Source organism: Balearica regulorum, chromosome 5 (genome assembly GCF_011004875.1).
Source record: "Balearica regulorum gibbericeps isolate bBalReg1 chromosome 5, bBalReg1.pri, whole genome shotgun sequence".
NCBI classification, from domain to species: Eukaryota; Metazoa; Chordata; class Aves; order Gruiformes; family Gruidae; genus Balearica; species Balearica regulorum.
In genome coordinates this window covers 60,595,155-60,620,028 of record NC_046188.1, presented here as the reverse complement: position 1 = coordinate 60,620,028, position 24,874 = coordinate 60,595,155, and the positions used below count along the sequence as shown (strand labels likewise).

At 42.0% G+C, this 24,874-nt stretch overlaps 1 protein-coding gene across 7 annotated transcripts in view; it reads right to left on the bottom strand.

Annotated features, from left to right (window-relative positions):
- The window catches only part of TEAD1 (TEA domain transcription factor 1), a 163,497-nt gene that overhangs the window by 78,210 nt on the left and 60,413 nt on the right, over window positions 1-24,874 (bottom strand). The gene's annotated exons all lie outside the window — the stretch shown is intronic.

The following is a 24,874-nucleotide window of genomic DNA, read 5'->3' as shown; positions in this document are numbered from 1 at the left end:
GATGCTCATTTCCCATGCTTTAAATTCACATGTGTATGCTCGAGTGTAGTTCACTGTTCTGGACCTGAGGCATGAGAGAGATTAACGCTTGCTTGTGAGGATGCATCTTAATATGGAGGTAAACCCAAGAACCACAGGGTTCATAGCTGAACTAGCTATGAACCCCCAGACACAGCACGAAGAATATGGCCAAAACCCTGTAAGAGACATTGTGCCTGTATTTTTAGGGCAAATACTAATAAACATCAACTATTTTCTCACAGTAGCTGACCTATGTGCAATTTTTTATGACTCCTTGAAAAGTTGGAACAGCTGTAAGAAAGGGTCAGTAAATTTAAGGAAGACCAGAGTGGATCAGCAATTATACTGAAACAAAACGTTACAAACCTGAGTGATAAATTTTATGAGATGCCCATAATGGAAGGCTTGAGGCTGCTGTTGCAAAGGATCACCCATGAAGATGGAATCACTAGACAAGAGACAAAGTCAATATATTCCTATAGATTTAACCATTTTATTGCTCCTAACTAGCCCTGCCTAACTTTGTAGATCATAAACTGGAAAAATTCCGATTGAAAGAATGAAAATTTCACATTTGCTTCAATTTATTACTACCTGACATCACAATTCCAGCAATTCATAAATTTCCACACTGGTCAGCAAGCTATGACCTACAGGGGAAATATTATGCTGACCTCACTGCAACAGCAATGCTAAAACCTAGAAGACAACAGAGTTATCAGTATTTTAGCAATGGCATTTAGATGGATTCAACTAGTTGAAAAACTAGTGTGTTGCTCAAAGGTAAATGTTGGAGTTATAGAATCACAGAATCATAGAATGGTTTGGGTTGGAAGGGACCTCAAAGATCATCTAGTTCCAACTCCCCTGCTGCGGGCAGGGACACCCTCCACTAGACCACACTGCCCAAAGCCTCATCCAACCTGGTCTCAAAACACTTCCAGGGATGGGGCATCCACAACCTCTCTCAGCAACCTGTTCCAGTGCCTCACCACTCTAACAGTAAAGAATTTATTTCTAACATCTAATCTAAATCGACCCTCCTTCAGCTGAAACCCATTACCCTTGTCCTGTCACTACACTCCCTGATAAACAGTCCCTCACCAGCTTTCCTGTAGGCCCCTTCAGGTACAGGAAGGCCGCAATTAGATCTCCCCGGAGCCGCCTTTTCTCCAGGCTGAACAATCCCAACTCTCTCAGCCTGTCTTCATAGGAGGGGTGCTCCATCCCTCCAGTCAGCTTCGTGGCCCTCCTCTGGACTCGCTCCAACAGCTCCATGTCTCTCCTGTACTGGGGCCCCCAGAGCTGGATGCAGTACTCCAGGTGGGGTCTCACAAGAGCAGAGTAGAGGGGCAGAATCACCTCCCTCGACCTGCTGGTCACACCTTTTTTGATGCAGCCCAGGACACGGTTGGCCTTCTGGGCTGCAAGCGCACACTGCTGGCTCATGTTGAGCTTCTCATCAATCAATACCCCCAAGTCCTTCTCCTCGGGGCTGCTTTCAATCCATTCCTCGCCCAGCCTGTATTTGTGCTTGGGATTGCGCTGACCCACGTGCAGGACCTTGCACTTGGCCTTGTTGAACTTCATGCGGTTCACACGGGCCCACCTCTCCATCCTGTCAAGGTCCCTCTGGATGACATCCCTTCCCTCCAGCAGGTCGACCACACCACACAGCTTGGTGTCATTGGCAAACTTGCTGAGGGTGCACTCGATCCCGCTGTCCCTGTTGCCGACAAAGATGTTGAACAGTGCTGGTCCCAGTACCGACCCCTGAGGAACGCCACTCGTCACCGTTCTCCACTTGGACATTGAGCCGTTGACCACAACTCTTTGAGTGCGACCATCCAGCCAATTCCTTATCCACCGTGTGGTCCATCCATTGAATCCATGTCTTTCCAACTGAGAGACAAGGATGTCATTCGGGACAGTGTCAAATGCCTTGCACAAGTCCAGGTAGGTGATGTCAGTTGCCCTTCCCTTGTCCACCAACGCTGTAAGCCCACCATAGAAGGCCACCAAGTTTGTCGGGCACGATTTGCCCCTGGTGAAGCCATGTTGGCTGTCACCAATCGCCTCCTTATTTTCCATGTGCCTGAGCATAGTCTCCAGGAGGGTCTGCTCCATGATCTTGCCAGGCACAGAGGTGAGACTGACTGGCCTGAGTTATGGAAAAGAAAATGATTGAGCCCATATGTTGGGGAAAAATACATGGGATAACAGCTCCTTGGTAGAAAGGCTGCAGTGCAGAGACTAAATATGATACTTACAATCTACATATCTAAAGATTATAAATATTTATTTTATATTATTTAGACTTGTGGGTAGATCTAAGGAAGCCGCAAAAAAGTTTATACTGAGAGAAAGTCTGGTGAAAGAGAACAATCTAAACAAAATCCCCTAAACTCTACAACGGAAGAATATGGCAACATTTTTAGCATTTGATATCATGTAGTCCCTTGGAAATGTAAGAAATCCTGCCTCAATCAGTAGCTCACCTAGTTTCATACCCTGTTTCTGTCAGTTACGAGCTTTAGATTTTCCAAATAAGATTCAAAAACATGACAGAATAACTTTCCCACAGCTTATGCCCAGTTTGTAACATGAAAAATAGAAGTTTATATTCCTTATAAAATATTTATTTCCTCTAACATAGTTGCACGTTCTTACTATCCACATAAATATCTGATCTTCCCTTGTATCTCACACGCTACAGAGTCATAGTACTGAAGAAGGACCTGCATTGCCCAGGATTACCACTGGATCCTTCTTAAAGGAAATTTGCTTCCTTCCAGCTCTACAGTTCAGGATCCAAGTCTGAAAGAGCCTCTCCTAAATATTTATGTGCACATGTGACTTGTTTTAATTAATGACCCAGGTATTCCATTCTACAGTTCCATTTTGTACCTACAGATCCAGTTTTACTGACTTGGTAGTAATTAAAACCAATTCCTGCTTTTGGCTTGTTGGGGTTTTTTTAATTATTATTAGTAGTACTAGTATTATTTTTCCCTATTTACTTAACTTCACACATTACATTCAATGGGATTAGTCCTATGGAGTTATTCTGCTCTGTCTGTCCCAGAGGCATGAGAAGAGAAAATGGGTGATGGTGCTCAGTCACGCCTGAACACCCTTCAGTCCATCTCCAGAGCACTGCAGGGAGAGGGAAGGAGACTGTCAAGACCACCCCAGGCAGCCATGTAGCATCACCACTGTGGATGCTTTATTCCAAGTGCACACTGACAACCATCAAGCCATTAAATAAGGATAATATTTCAAATCAATGAGAACACAGACACATCCAGTAACAAAGTAGCCATCCCAAATGACAATTAAATAAACACCACTATCAGAATTGTCTTTGGGGACTGGGGGACAGAACCATCCTCGTGAGCTCCTGGACGTACAAAGAGGAGGGTGAGAAGGGAACGGTGGCCCACTTGCTCCCAGTGAGCCAAACCTCGGAGGTGCAGGGAGCGGGAACACCCACCCTATGCCCCAGTAGTGCTGTCAGTCTCCATGTGCAGGCCTAACCCCAGCCTTCACTGCAGGACTGAGCACCTCACTCCCTTTTCTGGAAGGTTTGTGGATGTTTAATTATAGGCATGTGCCAGGAGAATGCTCAGCATTGAGTCTCCCCCTTTCTTGCCTTGTTATATTTGCAATACTTAATGTTCCATAATTGATTACATGCAATCTGTACCAGCTGTAGCTACAAGGTACTGCAATTTCACTTTGGATGTAGAGGCAGTAAAATTAGAGGTCCTCAGGCCACCAGTGCAATTCAGTGAATAAATATGTTTGGCAAGACAGAAACAAAGAATTAGTGCACTCGAGACTAACCTTTCAGGAACAAGACAGGTTTACTCTGAGCATTAATTCTGAAAGGAATGAGGTTGTGGTTTCAGTTCAGTCTTTAATAGTCTTCATCATAAAAGCACTACAGATAATATCCCATAATCAGTGATTTCTGATCAGGAGAGTCCAATAAGCAATTTTCCAGCACATACTGGAACTAAACTACTGCTGTAATCTCAAAAAAACAAACAAAACAATGCTCCAGTCTACATATATCAACAGAAAACACAGGCAAAACAATTTAAATATTTTGGCTGTCAAGCCATTTGAGGGTCTAGCCACATCTTCCATTAAAATTAGCAGCCAAAAACTCCAGTTCTGCTTTGGAGCACTCACATTTAGAGTTTTCTTAGTGTGTACAAAACATCATCTTTTATTGTTGCTTAGCAGTGGTGACTCCCTCACTACCAGTCTTGGTCCAGAAAAGTAAAAGTATTCCAATTCAATGCAAATTAGTTTTTTATCTGTTTTGTTGGAAAAAACTGTTGGAAAAACCAGTTTGTATTAAAATCCGTTCAGCAGGAAAGTTCAATTTTACATCCCCTCTTTAAAATTAGTGTATATGGTTATTATTAATTTCTGAATCACACCATGTGCTCTTCCCTACAATAATTGCTAACAAGTCAACAGCAGTACTGTCATCCATTTTAATGGGCTGGGATCCCGCCACAAGACACAAAATAAAGACACTTCTTGTTTCAAAATGCTTAGGATCAAAACAAGAAAAACACAAGAGACACACTGGGAAACCCAGAGGGATGAATGACTAGGAATTTAATTTCTCATTTATTGCTAATATTATTGTTGACTTGCTTGTTAATGTAACATAGCAGTTACATTAAGGCATCTGTGTCAGAGTGACCCACTAATGATGATTTGTATCTGCTGCCAGGATAGGCGGACATAGAAGAGACTATTTCGGTGGTGTTCGGGGCTATTTCCCTGTCATTTAGGGGATTTAAGGATCTTAAGCAGTTACAGGCTTGTTTATTTTTTAATAATTAGAGCTGGCTGAATTGTAAGTCAAAGAAGACAGAGCCAGGGTAAGGGGCCTCTGCTATCTATAGTGCGATCGCAGCACAAAGGAGAAAGCAGGAGCTACAGGGCTGGTTTTCCTCCCCTCCTTACCAGGTGGGGAGGGTGGAAGAGCCTCCTAATTTTCTCGTGCAATGCCCCAGCCAGCACAGCTATGTCCCTCTGCAGGTAAAGGCAGCTCCTCAGCACCAAAGCAAAACAAAGGACAGGACTTCCTAAGCCACAGCTCTCTCTGAGTGTGTGTGACTGGGGTATATTCCTCACGCAGAACTCACCAGACCTCCCTGCTGCACTTTTTCTGTACAGCTGTGTTAGCACCGTCACTAACTGTGTACTTGGCCTCGTGCTCACAAAGCAACTGAAACAGTCTGCTGGAACTGAGCTGCCACAGAAGCACACCCTGGAGCAAGGAGCTTCCTGCTTATAAATAGTATATTTTTTGTGCCATGCTGACACATCATCTTGGTTTCCAGGTTAGCATGGCCAGCGCTGTGAAGCCCTGGCAACAGATCAAGGGGTTGGGAAAGGTGCTGTGGGGGAGAAAAGGAGGGAGAAACCTCAACTTTGCATAACTAAACTGTACCCACAATTGGATCTAGTGAAGCCATAACTATCTAGAAAAGCAGCCCGACAGCAGCTATATCTTGTCTAAAGAACAAGCATCAGGCAGTGGCAAATGCCCTCTTTTGCCAGAACCTGCATTCCCTGTGGAGGGCTCATCAGCGCAGCTGGACTAGCAAACCTCTCCTAGTGTACACAAGCCTAAAAGAGTCACAGGGATGCACCTCCAGCCCAAGCTTTTCAAAAAGCTTTCCACCAAATTTATTCTTTATTAGGGGTCACTGATTGTGATTGCATAACAAAAACACAAGGGGAATACATACTTAGAAATGTCAATTTGTAAGACAAGGAAAAAACAGCTGCTTGTAATGGCAGGCATGGGCGGATGCACAGGGAAGACTGCCCTAATACCAGTTTGGTTTGGTTTTGTCTGGTTGCATGTCAAAACAGTATACTATTACTATTCCACCTAGGAAACTGGTATCACTGATGAAATTTGTAACCCTTTACTACAGTGAGCATTCCTGGACACAAGCGTCCAAGCAGAATTGGCTTATTAAAATAGGCAGAACACAATTAAAAATATTTGAGTGACAACTAAACAACTGCTGCTTTTAATCATGGGTGATGTTTATATCTGTGCTAGTGGGTGTAAAATTCTTTTGTTATTAAGGCAAAGCAGTGGGGAACCAAGTCTGTGGCTCATGCTGCAACGGCAATCACGTTATCCTGTCTCCCATCCTCAGCCTCCACTATGTCTATGAGAGCCAATACCAGCAATAAATCAATAACTCTCTACTTTTCACATCTGGGTGTTTGTTTATTTTTAAATCAGGATCATACAGAAGCCCTCACATATCTATAACAAACACTGGAAGGAGAACCGAGCAACAGATATTATCCAGGCCCTTGCAAAGCAGATGCAAACCAAGTGTTTCTTGCCGTTCTTTCCTTAACCGGGCTGGTGCTTTATCCACTCCATCTACGACTATTTAGACTGCAGGCTCTTCAGGCCAGGGACCACCTACTGTGTGCATGTTTCTGCAGTCTCCGGAACAAGGCTTCCATTTTTACTGGTTCTCCCTAGGCTAGACCATAATAAATATGATTATTTTAACAATAACACACATTAATAATCGTTAATGCATTTCTTGAATTTTCCTTTGAAATGCAATCTGTGCTCTCCTCCCTCTCAGCAGTTTAATCGCTGGCTGAACTTTTCTCAGTTAACTGAAAGTGCCATAGGTAAGATTTTTTCCATTATCAGCACTTTTAATCTTTGAGTAATTTAAAGCAAATACATCTTTCTCTGTGATTGCAAATGAGCCCGACTGTTGGGGGTTTTCTTTGTGGGTTTTTGTATTGTTTTTTTCTTTTCACTTTTCTGAACTTTTAAGTTATTTTCCAACAGCAACCTGTCCTGGCAGCAGTAGCGCAGACATGACATAATGATGGCTGTTAACGGCTACCTAACCCTGACTGTCAGCTCTCCCCATTTTGAGGAGCACTCTCAGACTCTCCTGTGCCTACCAAACTCACTGTGCCGCTGGGGTTGGGTCCAAGTCACAGCTCTGTGTAAGAAAACCAGCTCCTTTCAAAGCCCATGACTTCCTGGACTCATAAATGTGGGTCTACCTCGTTTGAACACACCAGGCTGGCTGCTCTTTCATAGGCATCTTCAAGTTCCTGGGGCTGTGGGAGGCCACACCATTCTCAGCTTTCCAGCACGTCGCTGTGGGAGCGGGTCCGTGCCGGCAGCACTGAAAAGCGTGCGGGGGCACTGGGAGGGCGTCGGGGAACAGCTGCCTGGCGCAGAGTGATCACCTTTCTGGGCGGGCGTCTGCCAGCCAGAAAAATCTGCGTAAATGTTATGAACTTCGCTGGCATGCTGAGGCAAGGAGAGTCAACCAACGCCACCCTGGCCCTGAAAATAACCCCGCTCCCAGGGCTGCTGGTTGGCGTCCGGCTCCTGCATGCCTGCGAAAGAGCACGGCGGTGTCCCAGGGCGGGCTGGCTCTGTCCACGCTCTCCCGCCAGCGCTGTGCTCGCAGTGCACAAGGCCCCGCCATGCCTGTCTGTGCCAGCAGCCAGCTGTACGCTGTAAGGAGAAAAGTACAGGCCCCTCAAGGAGAATAAAAATCCAGCATTTCATCTGGCTGTTTAGGTTTTAAAGAACTGTCTTCCTCACACAAAGAATTCCTCTCATCTTACTCCACATCAAACACAATTATTTATAGGAGTGGTACATGTGACAGAGGGACCAGGGGGCCCCATCACAGACCCAAACCCCACTGTGCTAAGCGCTGTACAAATAGAGAGCAAAGAGATGATCCTTTCCCCAAAGAGCTTACATCTAAGCATAAAATGGAAAAATCTCATTATTGACAGATTAATGACAATCTGTCAGAGCAAGCATTCCTATTAGTAGTGTCTTGTGCAGGAAAGTAGTACAGGGTTCTTATAAGGATAGCGAAAATGGAACAGTTAAAATTAAGGACTCACCTCCATGGTAATATTATATTAAAAATGGTGTGATAGGAGTACACAGAAATATTTTAAACAGAACATGCAGACGGGTAAGTCCCATGGAAGAGGCCAATGAATGGATTTCTTTTGTGAACTTCTGTGAATAAAAACATGCAACATTTATGTCCTTAGAACTGGTGTTTTTAAATAACATCTGTGGATTTTCCTCTTTCAGCCCAGTTTACTGAGGTAGTTTTAAGACTAATGCTACAAAAATAAGTAAGTCACTGACAGGCTATAGGTCAGGTTTGTTTGATTGGAGGTTTTTTGCATATTAATGCTACCTTACATGTATTTGTGAAAAGAAGATTTTCTTCAAATTAGTGCATCTTTTGCGTGATCATCTATAATTCAGTTATTAAGTACTGGCCACAGTGCTAAACTTCATGAGTCACATAGCTTTCATAATTACAAGAATTTAGTACAGAAAAGGTCATAAGTATTTGTTCTGCATGTACAGATTACATCCACGCACAGAGCTTGCAACAGCCTAAGGACAATTTCACACTACTCTTGTTCAGTCTCACAGTTGCCATGTGAGATGGAGAAGCCTTTTGATATTCAATACAATATTTGACAGTGTCGGCACTTAGATGATATCTAAGTATATGTCAAGAAACACAACTAGAAGGAGCTTGAGGAAAAAAGATCTTACATCCTCATGTGGTGTAAACGAGCACGCGCTCATGCATGCCAGTGAGAATCACGCTGATTTACACGATGTGAGCATCTGGCTCTTTTCCAAGGGCAAGGACTTACCGCCCAAGGGCAAGAAACAGCCCATGACGTTATTTCACGTGGGTACATGATTTTCCCTGCATTATTACTGGGTAACTCCCACGTGGCTTTTCCCACCCTCAGGAAGGAAAGATTCTGACCTCGACTTCAAATGAAATTATTCAGACCGAAATTACCTTGGCCATAAACGTTCAGGCCTCCAGCTAGGGCCCTAAAGCACTAGTGTTGTACCATCAACGTCTAACTTGAGCATTGGGACTTCTGAATTTTCACACATGTATTGAAATCAGTCTTGTCATTTAGTCCCGTCACATGATCAGCAGGATACACACAGTGTTTAGGTCTAATCCTGCAGTCTTGACATTAAAAAACAACCCAACCACTCAAAATTCAGTTTCCATGCTGCATTAAGCCCTTCATTACAGACTTTTAAAAGATGTCTAACACTAAACATCACAGCAGCAAGCAAACTCTTTGTACTGAAATGCAAAATATAAGCATTTTCACTAAATAAAAAGGCAATCATTCCAAAGCACTTGCTGATCAATAGGATGAAATAAGTGTCCTAAGTATGAAAAGGAGGAGTTTGGAATTAACTGAAAGCATATGACGGACACAAATGGAGCAGTTCTACTTCTCTAAAAATTAAGATTTGTTAATTTTGAAATGACAACCATTGGTACTTAAAGAAATCTATTTTGGGCTTATGTACAGCTTTAAGAAACTTCCAAAGATGAAGGAGGAACTGTTCCAGATTTCATGCAGTTAATGTATTATACCAGAAAATGCCTATTTTTGATGTTTTTCATTGACACACACTGATATACATTATGTCATTTCTACAAATGGCAGCTTTGTCTGTACTTAATAACTCCAAGGCGTGGGTAAGAAACAGCTAAAGCATAAAACCCTAAGGACAAGGCTTCATTGTAAGCATTAAATAATTATTACAATGCAAAAATTAGTCAGAGTAATATCTCTGTTTACTTCAAGCAATGTGAAGTCTGATCCAGAGCTGAATTTACTGTCAACTCTAGTTACAATGGCATTTCACACTGTATTTTTCGGTAATAATTAAAGTGGCAAAATCCGTTTTATTTTTTAACCAACCAATTTCATTTATTAAATCCAGTTTCTGACAATAATTAGTTTTAGTCTTTAAACCTGCTCTAGTTTTATTTGTAAGTGTATTTGATTTTTTTTCTTCTTATGTAAAAAGCTCTTTACCATAATAAATTGACTACACAGGGGAGAAACAGTGGGGTTCCTGTCTGTCTTCCCCCAAAAGTGACAAATAGGTATTATTAGGAATTTTGAAATTAATAATTTTGAGGGGAAAATAATGTTGGTTTAACTACCATTATAATTTTTACACAATAGTAGACGCAACATAGGGTCTTGCAGCTGGCACTCTAGTTTCAAATAATGCCTATATTTAAATTCAGTTAGCTTCTATATTCGCCAAAAGAAACCTGGTACATACATTCTCCTTGCTAGAGGAGCTGTGGAAATTATTCATAAAAAATGCTGCATTAAACAATGTTAGCATTAAGAAGCCTGTTACACACATATCTGATTATTATTTATATTGACTAGCACCCTCCATTTCAAATCCAAGAGCAGAACCTTGCTGTGCTAGATTGAAAAAAAACACTAAATAAATGAATAAATACACAGCAGCAGGTCCAATTGATGGGCCAGCAGGGCTAATTGCCTCCTACTTCTGCCATGGCTATAGAACAAAAAAGTCCATGCCCAAAAACAAGGCAAAAAGATCCTGTGGGGGTCTGTCATGTGTGGCCCGCCACCCAAAGCCTATATTGAAGGGTCTTCCCCTCCCACAGCACAGGTCTTTTCCTCGAGGAAACACTTTTTTTTTCCTGGAGCGTATGTAGATCCAAACTGACGACAGCTGAAATATATGTCATTCTAATGGGTTCTGTCATAAGTGGGCAAAACACAGCAATGTTAGAAAGCATTTATCAAAGATATGACAGGGCTTTCAAATTATGCTGCCTTTCAACCCACTGCTTAATAAAAATGTGCGAAGTGATAGAACACTTTACCTCGTCAACATCACTAGCAGCAATAGACTTATTTTCTTTGGGAGCACCTATTCAAAAGTAACTTGACTGAACTTCAGAGTCATAATTATAGGAACTACAGTTGAAGGATTTAAAAAAACCAACACCTGTGCAACAAAGTAATTATATAAACCTATTATCTTTAAAACAGACAGTTCCAATAAAATTGCTTGCTTTCATTTCCCAAGATGAGCAAAAATTCCCTTGTTCACGCCAGTCCTTCTGCAGGTCCCAAGAAAAGGGGGTCTGGCCTGCGCAAGGACTGACGGCAGCACGGGCTCCTGACGCCTCCGCTCCACTCCTGCCAGTTCAAAGATGGTTCAGCTGAACAGTCTTGGATGGTAGTGATCTCTGCTCTGTGTTTCTTAAATGCTACCTTAATACACATAAGAGTAAAGAATATATTACTGTAAGTGTTCAAAAGCTTGCTCTGAGGACCACCCCTTATGCTCTCAGAAGTCAAGAGAAGTTTTTCAATTGATGTAAGTGGGTTCAGGAGGAGTTGGAGAAGCTCAAATCCCACTAAAGACACTGATGAGTTTTCACTAATCTCAGCTACAAAAACAAGCCCCCTTCAAGCACACACCAAACATCACTCAATTTTTACGCATACACAAGAAACCTCCTTCAAAGTCTGCAGATTTCAGTGAAACCAGGAGCTCACCAAAAGTGTTTAATTTTGATAGACTGCAGTTCAGCAAAGTATGCAAGAACTTGTCTAGCATTAGTTGCCTGGAAGTTTTCTGGGTGGCATTTGGGATGTGAAGTGTCCTCAGCTACAATCCTGTACGTAGCGGTTATTTGTAAAGTTCTGGTTACTGAGGTGGCACAGCAACTCGCTGTGAGCATCTCTGACAGGCAGGTCCCTTTCAGTTCTTGCCTGTATGGATTTAGAGGTTGAGATTTAAGCAACCAGTTTTGTATATTTTGCCTTTTGGGTCTGAATCTGGCTGTTATCACAAATATTCACTGTGACTTAAAGTGTTACGAAATATAGCGCATAAAAAAAATCTGTTTATATCTTAGTTTATATATATGAAGGACTCCACTGCTTACAAATACACTGATGTTTCTTTACCTAGTAACTTTGTACGTTATGGACATCGTTCCCTCTGTCTTTTTAGTACCAACCTAGAGTCAAGAACCCTAACACCAAATTTCCATTGCTTAAGCGCCAAATGCTTTACGTTTCTCTCATGGCCATTTCACTCCCTGTTTTCTACTTACAGCACAGAAACAGAGCCAAAAACCAAATTCACCTCACCTTCTGAAATTTCCTCCTCCAGTTCCCCACTTTTTTTTCAGTTTGTTCCTATGTTCCACACCTGACAAAGCAGCTGTTCCTGTTTAACCTGCCCTGACTGCCTCTGTTAAAACCCTGCCATCCAAACTCCGCAAGCCTTTGCCCTCACCACTCCCCACAAGTGAGAGATGTGACCCATCAGCTGCTGCAGGGCTTTCTGCAGGCACCCCTGTTACCTTGCTGCTGGAGCTGATGTTCCAAGCTGCCTAGCATGGATGCCTTGCCACGGAAAGAGGTGACTGCCATGCTGCCACAGGTACGCCAGGAAGCTGAAAAGGACAGTCTTGTTCTGAAGGCATAAAATCTTCCCTTTGAACACTCTTTCAGAAAATCGTCATGAAGCCTAAAATCCCACTGATGACCCAGAAATCTGTGAAGCTGCCCATGGCATGGAGAACTGAACTCAGGTATTTAAACTGTACATATCAGTATTACAAGTTTTCACTGGACTGGTACAGCCTTGCTCTGTTTTTACACATAGGCCTGCATTACCCTCTAAGTGAGGCACCAGTGCAGAAAACCCAGACACAAAAACTATGTCTCTCCTGGGCTTTCATTTCTCCCCCTGGGTACCAGCCCCTCCTGTCCCAGGTTCACCACACTCACAGACCTGGGGATTTGCTTTTTGTCTCAACACGCCACTGCACTTCAGCCTCCACCACAGTTTTGGTATCTTAGATTATGAATCGAGAGGGCAATGCTGTAAAATAAACTCAATGGTCACATGCCTCTTCCTTGCTGATTTCTCCCAGAGCTCCTAATAAAATCCATTATGTTAAAACACACGCAAAGTGGTCAGGCGCATACAGACACACACACACGCACACCCCTATTTATTAGGCATAGTGGCTTTTTATTTAAGGTAGTATATCAGAGCCCTGAACAGAATTTTTAACTCATATAATATTGAACAATTATTCCTTTGGCCAGAAATTAATTTGAGCCTCCATTTTCAACAAGTTACTGATTTTGTATGGGTTCTCCAGGGGTATTCAGACTAACCCATGCATGGCACAGGTGTTCAGCCCCAGCTGCCTGAAGGGACCTCTGACAGAGCAGCAGCTACCCAGACAACAGGACCACCGGGAAAATTGTGCAGAGCGGGCTGGGTTTCTCATGCATGCAGCACCCTCATATCCACAACCTCAGTTTGGAGGGAATGCCATTAAAAATAACCCATAACCTCAGTTCAACCTTCCATGACCACACAGTTTTGCCTGAGAGTGGTCTTCTACTTATATTCCACCCTGCCAATTTTCAGTACAATGTGAAATCTTGGCTTATGACATCCCAAAACGGACAGTAAGAATATATGCAAAAAAATAATCCTTGTCAGCACTCTCCTGACTGCAGTGGCTGTGGGCCAGATTTTTCATGATGCAATTTCCCAGAGGAGCTGGTTTTCAGACCAGAATCTCACCTCATCTGTGCTGAAGAAACTCCAGTGGAGCTGCACGGGTGAATCTGGCTTTGTATGTATAACCTGCTATCACATTTTTGTCCAGAGAATTTTGTTCTGTATTTTAGCATCATTCTTAACAACCTGCAAGACAATTTTCTTCAAAGAAAGCTCTTATTAGGGTGTATATCTATGACCTTAGGTTATCTATTATAGTTTAATCTACACAAGCTTAGAAATCAAGTTTTGCCTGTGGTAGCCAGCCCATCAATTCATTCGATTGTCCAGTACAACTTCCAATTCTCACAAGCAATTTGACAATTGCGAGTATTTTGCACTGCATGTTATGAAGTCTAGTACTGCAAAAATAATGAGACCTGGAATTACACATAGCATTGCAAGTCTACTCATTTAACCATGAATTTTCAGGTAATTTCAGATGTTTCGATAACAGGCATACTATAGGCCAACCTGTCATATTACTCTTATCACAAAAATGTCATGTGTCTGTCTCCCAGCTTGCACACATGCCAACTCTCATCAAACCTTCTCTAATTCACAGGATACACCAGCAAAATACATTTTTTTTAATGGATGGTTTCATAAACAGCAGAGCCCTCCAGCCACTAAATAGCGCTCTCAAGCCATTTACTAAGGTTTGTAATTCATTAATAGGGGATATATGAATCCTCCTTGATGGGAAAGACAGAAGAAACCTAGGTCAACTTGGCCTGCTAGAGGCACAGAGCTGGACTCTGCTCTTGGTGACTTCTGTCACGAATGGGGGAGGAGAAGGGTGTCTTGCCTTTCCTCCTCGGTCCTGCATGAGAAAGGCCCATTGCTTGGCTATCCTGGAGTCAAACACCGGCACAGGTTGGAAAGCCACCGTCTGTGGCTGCCCACTCCAACCCTTTGCTGGTGGTTAGAAGACTTGTCACCAGCTCATGACAAACACACTGGCCACAGCAGGTCTCGTGCATGTCCACTGCTGAGAAAATAACTTCCTGAAGGCGAAGGTGGTTCACGAGGTGGGAGGGGGCAGCAATGGCAAGAACAGCTGGGGCATGAGTTAACATCACAGGGCAGCGAGCCCCTGCTCCTGCTGGGGACTGGGGAGATGGCACCTTACCTTACTCCAGCTGCCAGGACGGGGTGCCCGGGTGCCTATGGTGGGACCAGGGCTCCTGGCAGCAATGATGCTGCAGGTGGCGGCATCATAAATAAAATAAATCATAACAGGTCATAAATCACATGATTTATGGAATGTGAAGAACGTATGAAACATCACATGATTATACAAAATAATAAATAAAAAATTAAAAAGGCAACCGCCCAGCTCTGTCAGACCAGAGTGCGGTCTGGCCTGGCCGTACCCACGCAGCGATGGTGGCTGTTGCACATCACCAGACATGATCTCTCTCCCACTTTCTCCTCCTTCACCTACTGGCTAAATCACCACATGCCCCTGTGGGTGGGTGCAGAGACAAGCTGCCCACACATAGCTCAGCACCCGCCCCAGAAATGTGACTTCACAACTGTTTGCATGGCCCAAGTTTAGCAACCTGTAACAATATCTCAAATCCCTCTTACTGCTGTATTTAAAGTTAGCTTACTTCTTACTGCTTTTATTTCTGAAGTTAATCTGCAGCTTGGAGTCAGTGAACTTTGAAGCCTTACAATATACTATAGCATGGGGTTAACCTGCAGTATCTTCTTAAATTACACAGATGGTTTAATTCAAAGAAAAATGAGCAGGTACAGAAAAGCCAGTCTGAAAGCAGATTGCAAAGACTGCGTTGCTTTCAGCAAGTTCAATTCACTTCCAATTCTGATCTGGTATTTTTATAGATTTAATGAATCTGTCAGGTTGATACCATACAACAGGGTAAGTGAGCAGTCAGTTTTGTTGTTCAGGCTTTGTTTTCATGTTTCCAATTAAAAACAAAAAACCCCAAGCAATTAATGGGAAACATTAAAATGTAAGAATGCAACAGCTTTTAAACATATGGGAGCTTTCATCTCAGCAAGAATTTTCCCTGGAAAAGACTGAGGTGAGCTCACAACTTTCAATCAAGTATCTCTCTATTTCCAAAAAACTTAGTTGAGGTTGGTTAAGGTTATCACATAATAGGTGAATTTACACAACTTTAGAGACTGGCTTTATTAGAATGAATTATTGATGTCTTACTTTCACAAGTGAATGACTTGCAAAAACCAGCATACAGTACATTTCACTGCTGCAAGCTCTGTAGACTTAATGCAGATCTGGGAAAACAAGCCGAACTCTTTCTCATTCAGAGAACTGCACATCAACAAAAACAAGACTGTAAAGGATACAGTTACTTTGGAAATGGATCAGTCTTTAAAATGTTAAAAACAATTTCTGTACCTGAACCCCATTGATAATTTATGTGGCGTTATAACTGTTTTTCCTGTTTCCAGAAGTTTTTTTCTTTCCCACTAATTGACAGAAGCTGAACATCTATTTCAGTGGAGTTCTGCCAGTTTATACAAGCTGAGGATGTGGCCCATATTTTTAAAAAGGGAGGTCCTTTCCACTGTTTTGCCATCTGCCAAGCTCTACTTTAAGCTAATTAAATAACATCAAGTTCTAAGCCGGCATTTTCAGGCCATTAGAGTTTTCCATTTCTGGACCCCTACAGGTACCTAGCAAGTCTGGCTTCAGGAGAACTGATCCATAGATTCAAAGGTGCTGACAATGCTAAACACCTTTTTAAAAGTCAGAAACCACTCTCTGCGATTTCCATCCAAAGTGAGTTTGTGTAAGATCTGTGAATGCGAGCAAACAATCTTACGCACTTGGAGTTACGGGGGGATTGCCTTCAAGTATCTGTTGTTTCAAGTAGATCAGTCCCACAGTCGGATAGCATGGGAAACAAACCTGTGTAATGCCCCGTGGTAGACTGAAGGGTGCAGACAGCTTGCTCCTGATTAACAGTGAGGCTATTTATCACGTCAAATTGCTCCCCCCTTCAGCAGTCCTCGTGTCACCAACCTTGCCTACCCTTTGGTCCAGCGCATCCACAAGTTGCTCTACCCACTGCCTCTTCCCGCCCCGAGCCCTGCGGCTTCCTCACAGCACCCTATAGCTGCGATGCTGGCTGCGGAGATGAGCAGCAGCAACTGCCCATTGGGAAAAAGAAAAGCATTTTATTTAGCTTCTACTCTACAGTAACAAATGTAACAAACATTGAATGTCTCAGAGATACCTAAATGATCCACGTAGCCATAGATTTCCTATCATTTTTAGCATTTTCTCTCCCTCCCTGCTATTCATATGATAAACCCACTTATGCTACTGGTCTTAAAACAGACTGTAAACAGCCGGAGCAGAGATTGTCTCATCTTGTGTGCACAAGACCTACTACAATAGAGCCTTTATCCTGCCTGCAGACTTTCAGCACTGCTATAATTCAAATACTACTAATAATGATAGTGAATGTGGAATAGTATGAGCGAGACATTAACATGAACAGAGAATAACCCTCTATCAACCAGAAGCTCTATAGGAATAATGGAGTACACCCGCAATACTGGCAGGGTTTACATGCATCCTGCTTTTTATCCTGAAAGAGCCCAAAACACCTTCTCAAATCTATGGCAAGACTGTTTCAAGCACATAATTTTGAATGAAGCCTTTTTATCAAGATGCAGCAGCCCCACATGCCATTTGGGGCTAAAAAGGAGAATGACCCTTGCCAGGTGAAACTGTCACTGGAAAAGGGAAGGGAGGTCAGTGCATACAGGCGTGGCTGAACAACAAGCTCTGGCTCCTGGTCTGCGTGGAATAAAATGAGAATTACCCCAGTTTAAATTAGCCTCTCATCCGTTGCGCTGCCCACTAAGAAAAAACCCCCACAAAACAAACCCCCAACAAACCAAGCATTAATAAGCAAAATGTCCAGCAAACAAGAAAACAGTACTTCTCACATAGCCTCTCATGCCAGGAGCATCCTGGTTTCAGGCCAGACATAAACGTCAGATCAAGACATCAGTAAGATTTCACTGTCATTTCAATGACACACTCACACCTTCAAGTAAGCTTCTATAGAGGTGTGTGCATCTGTGGACACACCTCCATATAAACGTCAAACGTGATTTAAGTATGTCATCCCACACTGACAAAGTTGCATTAGTACAAATCCATGCCTATTGTAACTGTATGAGTCATATGAATACATGGCAGGTATTTTAACACCATTTTGGATGGCTAATATAAATAAGTTTAAATCTCCAGAGTACTTTTATTTATATGACCACAATAGTTCTTCTCCTTCACTTCCCAATTAATTTATCATACGGAACCAACACTGACAGATTTCCCTTGAAAAGATGTTAATGTAAAGGAAAACGCATAGGACTACAATGTTCAACACAGTTGACCAGTGTACAGCGATATCCTCTTAATGACCAAGCTGGAGCTGCCTGAAACAGCCCAGGTTTGGAGGGAGACAAGTTTCCTGACGAACCTAGACAAAGGTCTGTGCCTGCGAGGCTCACGGGCTTGGAAGTGTGTTACCCGTAAGGGAACACTGTGTGGGGTGGGCTGCAAGATGCAGCAAAAAAGGCCCAGAAGTAAAGCAGCATTTTAAATTGCACAGTATTCCTGGCAAGTCACATGCTTTAAACCTGGATGTAAATCATTGCAAACTTCAACTTTTGTTTCCACAGAACTTTTTAAATGTTTTTGCTTTCACACACAGGGCCCTGTTCAGCATCTTGCTGCCATGGTGTTTTTCTATCTTGACAATTCACTTCCGTGAGCAGGCATGCAGCCAACTCAAATGAGACTCAACGCAGTGAAAAGCCCTTCAGGTAAACAGTGTGATAAGCTAAACTGCAAAAACGAGACAATGTTTTTGGACTATGAGGCAGTTGCTATGGAGACGGTTGCTAATTAACTGCATTCAGCCAAGAGAACAAAGGGTTTAAGGGCAGACAGGACTCTGTATCTTAGAGTGAGCAATGCATAACGTCTTATGCAATCTGCACATCTATCATATCTGGAATACCTGAGCCTTTGCTTAGTTGCAAAATACCTCAAGAAATGACAACGGGGTTTATTTCTTTAAATTTGAACTATTTTTTAGGTAATTAATGATCTATCAGTATTTAAAAAACAAACAAAATCCATACTTTGAAGTCACAGGTATCATGAATCAATGCGTCAAGTCAGGACTGTATTAAACATTACGATGATTTACGTTCATTCAGAGTTACTGTTTTCACAGTTAATAAAAAATGCCATTGAAAAATCACTTACAGGACAACATAATGTACCTAATCTATTATTCTCTCTTGCATCTTAAAAAATATGAGCTTACAATGCTTGCAAAGCTTAGAATAATTAATTCTTCAATTCATTCTTAAACAAAGTTCTTAGAAATATACCTTGGACCTAAATATTGTATTTACATTAAAATGGGCAATTCTGAACAGACATTGAATTACACTATTTTAAAGGGCTTATATATTGGGATGTATTCTTTACTATTTCTGTAATGAACTGTAGGTCAACAGTACTCTAGAAAAAGCATCAACTTGTCAAAAGTGACATAAACCCCAGAGCAGCATAGTTCCCGGTTACGGAGTCCCAGTGTGTTACTGGGGAAACTGGGGCACAGCATCCCCCTGCAAACTCAGAGACCTGACAAGCCTTGCTGGTGGGCAACAGCTGCACAGGCTGTGCTTGGGTCGGACCAGACACCTCCATAAGGTATATGGGCAGATCCTGACTTGCTTTTCAGGCAAAGACTTAAATAGTTGACCTCTTTTCCTAAGCGAAAGTGGAGAAAACCAATAAAAACCAATAGAAAGCCCCTTCCATTAGAGATGAAAAGCCAAAGGATAAAATACATCTGTGCTAACACTATATTTCTTTAGGCCTGGATAAATAAGGCAACGTTTTTCCTTTTTAAGTCATTACATATATGATTTAAATAAAATCAAAACAGATTTTTTTTTTAGTGATTTAGATACTGTTAGGATTTAAAGGGTCACAATCAATTTCGAAGTTAAGTCCTTACTAAGGGGAACAGGATGAGTTCACACCTCATATGAGGCTATTACTTCAGCAAAGCTTGCTGCACACTGAACAAGCAGTATATTAATTTACTACACAAAGGTCTAAGGTTTGGGAGTTTTTTGACATTTTAAAATATGAGGCATCTGCAAACAGATCCTAAATCTGAATTGCACATGGATTTTCCACACCAGCCAATTCAGATTGCCCCTAGACATCCCCTCCAGCATTAATCACTCACCCACACTACTGTAGTTCATATTTCTTTTACAGAAACAGAGGTCTGCAAGATTCTTAAACTCTTGCCTAGAAAACAGAAATTATTACTTATGTGGCAAACTAAGTTTTAAACATAAGGGACCCAATTCTGCCTTCAGTTACACTGCCATAAATCTTTAAGAACTCTATTAGATTTATAACAGTTTAACTGAGGAGGAAATTGAGCCCAAGATATTTTCTAAATCGGTAATTAAATAGCAGAATTTTTGCTTGGCACAGAGTAAAGACGTCTTAGATTACGTCTCTGGATGAGGCTATATACTCTTTTGTTTCTTGAATGATGATGTTATGAACAAATTAAATCGCCTTATTTTCACCAGCCTCTATATTACTCTGTGGAAGGGCCACATTTCACATCAGCTCATGGAGCATCGACATGGGGCTAAATATTGTTTCACTCTCCCATACACTTCTCTTGTTCATATAAATGTTAAGATTATTTATAGCTGTCCATTATTTTGTAAACGGTATATTAGCACTGCAACGACTTCTTGTTTGGTTTCAAGGAATGACTATGTTAAACAAATGTCTAATAATAATAAAATGGCATTTAGCCAACTCCCTTATTAGAGGTGCAAGGCATCCTGTGGTCACATTATGCAGAGATTGTACTTTTCAGAAGATGCAGCCTGCTCTCCCAGTGCTCAGGATGTGGTGCAGGAAACACGGTTTTGCCACAGTTGCCCTAAGCTCCCTAAGGGTCACTGGATAAACTGTGAAAGGAGGCCCTTCAGCATTAAAACATAGATGGCACTGGGGGAAAGAGGGTTCAATTCCCAGCTCTGCTATAAAACTCTGATGACATAGGACAAGTTATTTAATCTCTCTAGACTTCTTTTCTTCACTGGGGTAAAGGCAGCTTGTAAAACTTCCTGTCTTGTAATTTTAATAGAAGTGGTTTTTTTCATGGCTATTTTACCTCATTTTTATCTTTGCTCAGTATTTCCAGTTCTAATGCATCTTTCCTATTATTTCCCGCTTTGCTAACCTTGTACGTCAGAGTCCACCCTGTCCCCACCAGCTATGTGGCATGTCACACGCACAGAGGTCAGCGGGAGGCTGTAACTCGGGACAACTGCTTACCAAACGGGGCCTGATAGAGATCCGTAGCCTTTGGGGGCAGCCAGGCCAGGCCAAAGGGGTTTCTGAAGGTCCCACCTGCTAATGACACTTCTCTGGCAATCCAGCTATATAGCCCCAATAGTCTTTTTTCACTGCCTCGCAGGATGGAAAATTCTGCGGGTAACTCCTCCGTACGCTATCCCTTACAGTAATTCTCCTCAGCACTTTCACAGCCCCTCGTGATTAAACCTCTTATAACTAAAAATACACCACGCAGTCTAAATATGTAAGAGACAATATATGCCTGCATACCTCACTTATCTAAATATATGCCTACATACTTATCTAATAATTACTATGAATATGAATCATAATATTTCTTAGCAGATTGCTCTCACAGTGGGTTGCATTCAGTCACCAAAGCAAAGGAGGAAGATCCCAGCCAGTTCGTTCTGTGTAGATCTCCTTCTTAGGTCTCTTAAATACATTTTAATTGGCTGGAAGGGAACGCATTATATTCACACACACATATTTGCACATATATATGTGTGCAATATGTATGTAGCTATTAGTAAGCACTTATTTCACCATTAATTGTACTGAAAGGTTTATTGCTGACAGTCTATCCAAGGAAGAACTAAACAGATGAAAATGCAATTCTTGTTCAAAGAATTAAATGCTGAAGTTACCAAATCACATGAAGGCACCTGTTAAAATGATTCAGACTACTTTCACTATGGAAAATTATTTTACTACTTATCTACAGTTGTCAACAATATCCATAAAGAACAGTAAGCCTGCTGTCCCCAACCACATAGAATTGGAATCATTTCAGTTAACATTTTCTGTTTCCCAGTGTCTAAGATAGTAGCGTTACCTGTTAGTTTAGGGATAAAACTGATGCTGAATCCCAGTGGCTGAAGATGCTTTTTTCATCTGTGTTCCCTACTCATTTGCATTGCTACCATGACATAAAAGGCAATTTAAACTATTATTTTTATTTAAGTAATGATTTTCTTTTCCATGCTAAACAAACACCAGTTGATGTTAAGGTATAAGTAAGCAAAAGTCAAGCAGCTTACGGCAAATAAACTTGAAATGTTTTAGCTTGCTGCAATGATTAGGCATGCTGAAAAAGCATTTTGTTCCTTATCTGCAATGTAGTTTAATCTAGCTCACCTACTTCCACACAAATTACTGGAATATGCCCCCAGGCATAGATTCTGTGCTGCCCTCCCCAAAACTGTCAGACATCAAGTCTGATACTGTTGCCTACAGACAAATGAAGATTCAGCCCAAGCCAAATCCATCGCTGCCTGTTGGTCCCCTGTCTATCCACTCCAAGGAGGGCAACCCAACAAGGAATTGGGTTGATGATCTGATTTTTTTCATGGCTCATACATACCTCTGGCAAGCTTCTTGCCCCCTACAGAGGCTGGCCAGATTTTGTGCTAACTTTAATTCTGTGCCAAGTTACTAAACTCTATCAGATTGTGTGGGTGCATGACAGCCTCATCTCTGGATTTATCTTTTTTTTTTAAAAAAAAAAAAAAACAAGATAGAAAGGAGATTTCAGTAAAAGCATGAAATCTGCCTAAATCCAGGAAAATCCTCAGGAGGCTTGAGCTAGTTGGAGATGGCTGTTTGTATGAAGGCTGTAATTAAGCAGTCGCAATAGTGATACTGACTTCTCACACCAGAGGAATGTGCTTGCTGACCATGGTTCTATTAACAGTACTTATCAAGTTCTCTGTAGGTAAAATTGTAATGGTGTTTGACTGACATCCCAGCAACTTCCACAGTGTGCAATGCTCTCTCAGGGTTTCAATTTCATCATGAATTTGGGATGCACTGTGTCCCTTTTACAATAGGTCTAACAACTCCATACTAGTTTTCCTATGTTTAAAAGAGCATTCATGAGATAGCATTAGCACGTTTGCATTCCTCTCTCTCCTCCTTGCCAATCACATTATTTTTGCTTACAAAAACATGTCCTTTAATCATCCAATGTAACAATTTTAGTACGCCTAGAACAAAACCAAAAAAAGCTTCAGAGGAGTCTTTTTCTATTAGCTAAATCATTACTTCTACTGAAAGTCTATAAACTGTTAATCCATTCAGTGTCCAATTCTTTAAACTATACGGTCATCTGGAAGCCTGGACTCTGAAGTGTTTCCCTCTGATGTTCAGACCAGTGTCCCACATTAAATTGCTTATAGGATAGGAAAATATTCATACAGTGGTATGACTACCAAACTTTTCAAAGGCATCACAAAAAAAATCCTGCATGCATCCGTGAGGAAATCCCTGTAGGACACAATTAAGACACATACTAATTTTGAATAGCATGGCCCTCAGTGAATTGTGTAAGACTCACGTCACAACAGCCACAGCATTTACTCTCCAAGAGTTAGCCCCAGCTCACTCCTGTGAGGTGTGGGGTGGGATATAAGCCCACTTCTCGGGAGACCACATGTCCCCAGAAACCCAAGATGCTGTAAAAAAGTTCTTTGTGCTGCCACTGCCCCTTGTTCCTTGTAGTGTTACTTGTGATCACACCCACACTGAGCAAATACACTAGGGGAAGGGGGGAACATTAGGATGAAGTTTCCCTCCCAACATGGTTCAGATGCCTGGCTTTTCACTACTCATTTCACTGGCCCCAGCTCTGCCTGCTTGAACAGCCAGCTAGGAGTCTCTGATTCCAGCAGCTTTTGGATGCTGGTGGCAAGCCATGGTGATGGTGCTGGCTGTGGTGGTGCTGCTGGTGGTGGTTAAGGGGTCAATGTTTCATCAATTTTTTTCTGTTACTGGTCATGTAAGACGTTCTCTGCACTGCCCAAGTCTCTCTCTTTATAAAACAACAGTTTCTATGTTTTCTTACCTCTTCTGCTTCCATAAGGATGCCCAGAACAGGGGTGTCTAACATGAATATAACTCATCTTCAACATCCCGACTTTAAGCACTTTACTGGGGATGTGGGTCAATGGACTGCTGCTATGATTGTGTGAGATAATTCAGCTCGTATTTGAAGTTCATGAGAAAGGAAACACTTCTATCATAATCTCATAGTGGTCTCATGAAGAGAAATCCAAACCTGACAGCCCATCATAACCCCCAAGAGCATGACAGGACAAGGGTTAATGGCCTTAAGCTGAAGGAGAGTAGAATTCGATTAGATATTAGGAAAAACTTCTTCCTAATGAGGGTGGTGAGGCACTGGAACAGGTTGCCCAGAGAAGTTGTGGATCGCCCACCCCTGGAAGTGTTCAAGGCCAGGTTGGATGAGGCTTTGAGCAACCTGGCCTAGTGGAGAGTGTCCCTGCCCATCCTTCTAACCCAAACGGTTCTATGTTGGCTTTACTTGTCTAACACAAGTTGTCCCCAGGTTGTCTGAACCAGAAGGTGTTTACCCTGACATGCTTCTAGGAGGGATCCCAGTTCCGCAAGGAATGAGGTCAAATAAATGACTGCATTTTCTTTTATGATATCTACATGAAGGATTTGCAATTACCTTTGCTCTGTACTGTGCAACCAACTAACACACCACATCAGCCTGATCAAGGCTGATTTAACTACCTCTTAGTGTGACAACCCTATTTCTTAAGGCTGCAAAACTGTGCCTTCTGCAATTACAGGATCACAAGTTCATCTTGTGAAATCAGTGCTGGGAGAAAAATGAGCTAATATAAATCATACTAGACAATCACCTAAATGTATCCTGGATGTTCTAGTGAGGTTGCATCACTTCAGTGCTCTCATGCTAACATGCGTCATTTCTAAACAAGGGTTTTACTAAAGGAACAATGTCATAAAGGAAAAACATCCTCTTACTCTGTTTAGTGTAGCCATTTGAATAGGACTAGCCATTAAATGACTCTTAACTGGTCAAATACCTGATGTGAACCTGCCCCTGTAGTTTCCACTTAGTTCCAGGCAAGAACTAACGTTGCTAGTAACTC